The sequence below is a fragment of the Pogona vitticeps genome, chromosome 8 (assembly GCF_051106095.1).
Source record: "Pogona vitticeps strain Pit_001003342236 chromosome 8, PviZW2.1, whole genome shotgun sequence".
NCBI lineage: Eukaryota > Metazoa > Chordata > Lepidosauria > Squamata > Agamidae > Pogona > Pogona vitticeps.
The window spans coordinates 7,469,779-7,476,431 of record NC_135790.1 but is presented as its reverse complement, the minus strand read 5'-3'; positions in this window follow the sequence as shown (position 1 = coordinate 7,476,431).

Here is a 6,653-nt window from a genome sequence, read left to right as displayed (position 1 = left end):
TTCTTGGTGTTGGGTCTAGGCCAATCACGAACAGCTTCCATTTTGGCCTCCAGGGGTTTTATCATTCCTCCCCCTACCATGTAACCCAAGTATTTTATTTCTGGGCTACCCAGCTGACACTTGCTGGCCTTTACTGTTAGCCCTGCTGCACTTAACCTCTGCAGCACTAACTCCAGGTGTATTAGGTGATCTTCCCAGGTATTACTGAAGATCCCTATGTCGTCAGTGTAGGCCACTGTAAAGTCACTGAGCCCTGCCAAGGTCTGGTCCATCAGCCTTTGGAATGTGGCTGGTGCATTTCTGAGACCAAAGCTCAGGACTCGAAACTCATAGAGACCAAAAGGGCTGCAAAAGGCAGTCTTTTCTTGATCCCTGGGATCAATTCTTAATTGCCAATATCCCTTTACCAGGTCCAATGATGAGATGAACCGACAAACCCCTATGGTTTCAATCAGGTTGTCTAGCCTGAGCATTGGGTAGGCATCAGGAGTGGTTACACGGTTTAATTTCCTGTAATCAACACAAAACCTAATGCTCCCATCAGGCTTGTCCACAAGGACTATTGGAGAGGACCAAGGACTAGAAGAGGGGACGATTATGTTCTCCCTCAGCATTTCGTCCAGCTCCTTCCGCACCTTGTCCCTATAGGGTCCCGTTACTCGGTATGGGGATACTGCCTGCGGGGGTGCATCCCCTGTATGGATCCGATGCATCATTCCCTTCACTATCCCCGGCTTGTTGGAAAACACCTGTTGATATTTACTAAGCAGCATTTTTAATTCTTGCTGCTGGTCTTGGGTGAGTGCAGGACTGATCTTTACCTCCTCTGGGTTGTATTTTACTTCCCCTCTACCCTCCCAGAAGGGTAATTCAGCTTCCTCACTCTCAGCTGCTTTTATCGCGAATAAAACCCTCTGTTCCCCTCTGTAGTAGGGCTTTAGGGCATTCACATGAACCACCCTCCTTGCTTGGTTCTCCTCCTGCTCTATTAGGTAGTTCAGGTCTGACATCTTGGAAATGACCCTATATGGTCCTGCCCATTTGAGCTGCAGTTTGTTCTCTCTGCAGGGCCTAAGCCAAAGCACTTCCTCCCCTGGGTCAAAGTGCCTCTCTCTAGCTTTGCGGTCATACCATGTTTTCTGTCTGACCTTCTGAGCTTGCAGGTTTTCTGCTGCCAGCTCTAGATTTCTCCTTAGGTCGTTCATCAGTGTGTCTATGTAAGTCACAACGTCTTGTGGGTCATCCTGGGTGATCTGCTCCCAATTTTGTTTGATCAACTCAAGGGGCCCTTTCACCCCTAAGTGTGCAGCAAACATGTCAGAGTGACCCCCTTTCAAGATCATGGGGCGATCCCTTTCAGGTACCACCAGCTGACTTCTGATCCCATCTCCCCCTTTTGAGATATTCCTCAGGGTCTCTCTATATAAAATCCCCTTTTTCTCCAGAAATCTCACTGGGGTTTCAGGTGTTAGCTGAGCGTCAGTCACCTGTTCAAAACACTTTTGGAGAGTGGCGTCTGCCTTTTGCTCCTGTCCAAATCTGCTGTCTGTGGTTAAGGTTTCCACCACAGCTTCTGAACTCCCCTCTGCTTCCGTCTCTGGCTCATCATTACCCCCCTGAACTGTCCCCGTGGTGGCTTGTGAGCGTGTAATCACTAGCACCCGTTTCACATGTTCAGCCAGGTCATTTCCCACGAGCACGGCTGCTGGCAGAGTCGATGAAATCGCTAGCCGCCAATCTCCCCTCCAGCCTTGAAAGTTGACAGGCACCTCTGCTACTGGCAGAGAGATTACCTGCCCTTCAATCCCTGCCACCTTTATGCTCTCATTTGGGATTATAAACTCCCTAGGGATGATATCTGGATGGCACAGGGTTACCTGGGAACAAGTGTCCCGCAGCCCCCTATACTGACGGTCAAGGATTCCTACGTCCACCCCGGCTGTCTCAAACAACTGAGAATCTGTTTTCACCAGCAAGCAGCGCTTTACCTCTATAAGAGGACCATTTTCCTCAGCCTGATCAGCATAGGTAGCTGTTCCAGACTGAGTAGCCATGGCAACAGGCTCCCTCAGTGACACTGAGCCTTGCTCTTTCTGGACACAGAACACAGCTTTTGGCTTGGTCCCACTAGCATTCTGAGGCACCATTCCTTTTAGCTGCTTTAATATCTCACACTCTGAGATTAGATGACCCTTTCCCTGACAGAAATAACATTTTCTGGTGTAGTTTGATTCTCTCTCATCTTGTTTTGGTTTTCCCTCCAAAATCTGAGGTCTTAGTTTCATGTCTGAGGGCTTCCCTTCACCATGGGCCCCTCCCCCTTGCTGGCTTTTCCCTTTTATTCTCAAATCCAGCTCCTTTTGCTTGGCCTCAAACTCAGCCCTGATCTGTAAAATTTCTTCCTCAGCCCTAGCTTTTATCTCTTTTACTGTTTCTTCAGTCTTATCTCTGATTTCTTTTAATTTAATGTCTTTTTGCTGAGTATATTTTTCAAGATCTTGCTCACTTTGTCTGACCTGAGCCTCATACTTTTCCTTCTTTGACATTTCTTCCCCTGATAAATTGTTAATAAACTTATTTAGGAACTTCAATTCCAATTGTACCAGTCTAATTTGGTGTTTCAGTTCCATCTCTTTTATCCTCATGGCCATTCCCCTTTTCTTGGCATCTGCCTCTGCCTGACAGATTTCAGCTCTTTCTTTTCTTCTGATTTCCATTTCCCTCACCCTCAGTTCATGCTGTTGGGCTAGGAGTATTTTTCTGAGTTCTGGGTTTTGTTCTCCCGTGCTGTCACCTTGCACTGAGCCAAATTCATCCTCAGAACCTTGGTCAACCTGGGGGTCTTTCACTTCACTTATTTCGGCCATCTGGCTTCGAGTCAAGGGCATAATCCCCCCTCAGAACAGGCTGCTTTAAAAAGTCAAGCCTCAGAATAAAACGACCACTTTTTTTTTTTTTTTTTGCCTCAGAACCAGCTCTCCCTAGAGATTGCTGCTGTTCTTCAGCACTAACTTGCAACAGTATCAAGTCAGAGCCTACCCCCCTCTGCTGGGCCTCTCAGCTGGCAAGCTAGCTCGCTGTTGCTACGCAGTTTTTCCTCAGCTTTTTCCCGCCAAAACTAGGCTGCCTCAGAGCACCTTAATCTAAGTCTCCCCAGTTGGCACGTTCTTCTACTAGTGCACCTCCCCGTGAGGTACACCTAGAAGATTACCTACGCGCCTCAGACTGTCCCTGACTAGACCCCCCTTGCTCTGGGCACACTTGCCAAGGCTTTGCTGGACCGCTGGACAACTGGACCAGTCGTATCCCACCCGCTGGACACCAATCAATGTGACAAACCCAGACCTACTGGGATCTATCACACAGTTACTAAGCTGCCACCAACCATTCCCTATAATAAGTCACACAGACCAGGGATGGATTTTTAAACAACAAAAAGAATAAAGTTTATTTTAAATACACACAGGGAAAAATAAGCAATCAGGTGAATAAAATAAAGTAACGTGGCTTATTTTCACACACACCAGCATACAGTTTGGTTCACCTAGAACCTTTAACTTAAAGCACAGACCCTGAACCCATCAGTTCTGGCTAACCAACAGACCCCTGAACCTTTCAGGTTGGTACTCTGACACACAGTAGTACCCTGTCAGACACACAGACTCCCACAACAGCTTCTTCTTCCCCAGCTGCTGCTTCGTCCCTCCCAGTGTCTCACAGTCTGTCTCAGCATCTCATATTTATACAGTACAGCCCCTCCTCCTGATGTCCCGCCTTCCACTCCCCACAGGATGGAACTTTCCCTCCAAACCCATGACAGACAGGTAACATCAGTGCTGTATGTAACAGGAAGGAAGGAAGGAAGGAAGGAAGGAAGGAAGGAAGGAAGGAAGAGAGGGGGGGAAGACGGAAAAACAAATTTGTCCAGTGAAATACAAGACATGCAGACCTACTTTTTAGCCACCTGATAAGTAAGTAAAGCACAAAAATGAAATATCAAGATAGGCATCAATCAGATAAGATACCCATGAAACTCTCGGAAGGGAAATACGAGGAACAGCAATGCACAGTTCTGTGAACTGATTAGCCATAGAAAGTCTGACGGGCCCAAATCAATGGTGTGTACTCCACAGTTGGGCTGCACTGAGATATGAATCCTGAGCTCCATAGTCTATCTCTAATACTCTTACTAGAGAGGGGCGAGAACTGGAAAACTGGGGATTTATGACAGTTTGTATTTCATGCACTTTCATAAACCTTCCATTTGATTTTTCAATTTTCTGCCTGCCCTGTCCTGCCCCTGCCCCCTGCCCCCATTGCTTCCCTAGCCTTCCCTGTCACCACTGCGACCATCCTGACAGGCAGCAGATCCAGCTTCGAGGACCCGGGCCTGTTGCTTCCATGCATGAGCCCGTCTGTCAGCCGAGCAGTGGACACAGGAACACAGGCAGTAAACCCCAGCTGCTGCCTGTCAGGATGGCAGTGGCGAAGGAGGAGGAAGTGGAGGAGGAGACAGTGGGGGGCCATCTTGAAGCCAAGGTAGGGAGCTGATGGGGGCAGTGGAAGGGGCGTTGGGTGGGCATCCCCTTTCGCCAAACAAAACAAAGAGCCAAGAGGGGAAAGATTTACCTCCTTTGGTGCCAAATGGTGCCTCTGATGCCAGGGTGCTGAATCCAGTTGTTATACACAGCTAGAGAAGGTCCGCTGAATGAAAGGCACTTAAGTTGTGACTTAGAAGCCCAATTCATTTCCGTAGGTTTGTTGTCTGTATTTCAATCAGACATCTAGACTGGCATATAGCAAACTGGGGCAGGACATTATTGTTATTCCTATCCACAACCCAATATGTTCTGTTAACTTTTATAGGACACTGTTGTTTTGATGGTTAGCTAATTTATATTCCCATATGGAGGGGATCATTCTTTGTGGTAGTCATCACTGTAACTTCATTATACTCTAACTTTAACATCTGCAAAATTACGCTGAACTGAAAACAGAAATCAATTGCTGTACACAGCGACCCGTTTCAAGTAGTTCTTGAAGCGGGCAGCGGCTAAGAGCAGAGGAGCGACTGTAATCAAAGAAATGAGAAGAAAACAAGGTACTTTCAGAAAACAAAGTACCTCATTAAAATCAGATTTTTCTCTCTGTTCACATCATTTATTGATTATCCTTCCCTTGCTTCTGCTCTCTTGGGAGGAGAAAACATTTTGCTTTATTTTGTTATTTATTTATAAAAAGATCCGTAGCTCCTTATTATTTCAATGTTGTGTTTAGAGTTGCTTAGCCATTTCACAGGAAAGAATGATGCACTGGTGTATAACAAGATGTTTGTCACTTAGTGATTCAGGCCTCAGATGGTGATTTCTCCAGGTGAATAGGTTACCACAGATTCAACTGCTCAAAAATAATTCTGACATTCACTGCTTGTCATTTCAAAGACAGTAGCCAGTGTCTTTCCAGTGTCCTTCCAAATAACAGTAGACTCCCTTGAATCAACTCCTGAATGTAAATCCCATTGAAGCAATGGGTCTACTCTAATTGGGACTGGCAATTGGAACTTGGTCAGTATTTTTCAATACACTACACTGCTGGTTGTCATGATGCCGAAGCTGAGTCTATCATTGGCTGCATGCAATGTCTTTAAAACACTTGGTCTGATGCTTCATTTCTGTCTTTGCAAAACATTTGTGTAGAATATAGTTACATTCAATTAACACATTTAATTTTGCAATAATTTCATCTCTGATGAAAGCTACAATGGGGAACAGATTTTGGTCTAAATTGGCTATGACGCAGAATGTCAAAAGGTACATTCCTAGAGATGAACATGAAATGAACCACACAGCCAAAAAAAATCCCTCCACAAATTGGGCTATTTCGTGGTTTGTTTCAGGATGCTTCGGGGAAATGCACTTGCCCAGAATGAAATGAAACACCAAAGTATTATGAGTCATACAATCCATGGTCCATGCAATTCAGGACTTCCACGAGAGGTAGAACACCTCCTGTGTGATTTAGATTCCAAACTCTCAGAGAGTCTTCAGCCAACTCTCCTCTTTACCTTCTCCAAGTTTGGCAAAGACTGAATTTGGGGCATCCACGTTATATCCCCCCAAACCGCATGCCCCCCAAGCCAACTACCAGCTGAAGAACAACAAACCACAAACCATCATGAACCACCATTTGACCAGTTGGTGCCCATCTTGATACATGCCCAAAACAGTTGGAACTACTTCTAGGATCAATGTGAATGGAAGTATTACTCATGACTGAGATAAAACAAATCACATTAAAGAACCTCTTAATCACAAACCTGACTGCCCCAGTGTCTGCCATCTGGACATGCCCTTGATTTCTGATAAGCTGCAGTTCGGAGATAAGACCTTCTATCTATCCCTTGTTAGTGTGCCTTCTACAGGGTAGATGGAGAACCTCTGTGACCTGTATCTGGTCTGCCCATCAGAACCTCCTCATCCTGCTTAAGAAAAAAAGTGCAGCCAGTCTGACTAGAATTCATTTGATTTCATTGGCATCAAAACATACGTAGCATAGCTCAATATAACTCAATGCATGGCACTTCTCTGTAATATTTGCTACATGATCCATTCTTTGTATTTTCAACAGCCCAGCCGAGCCAGAAAAAGTCTGTT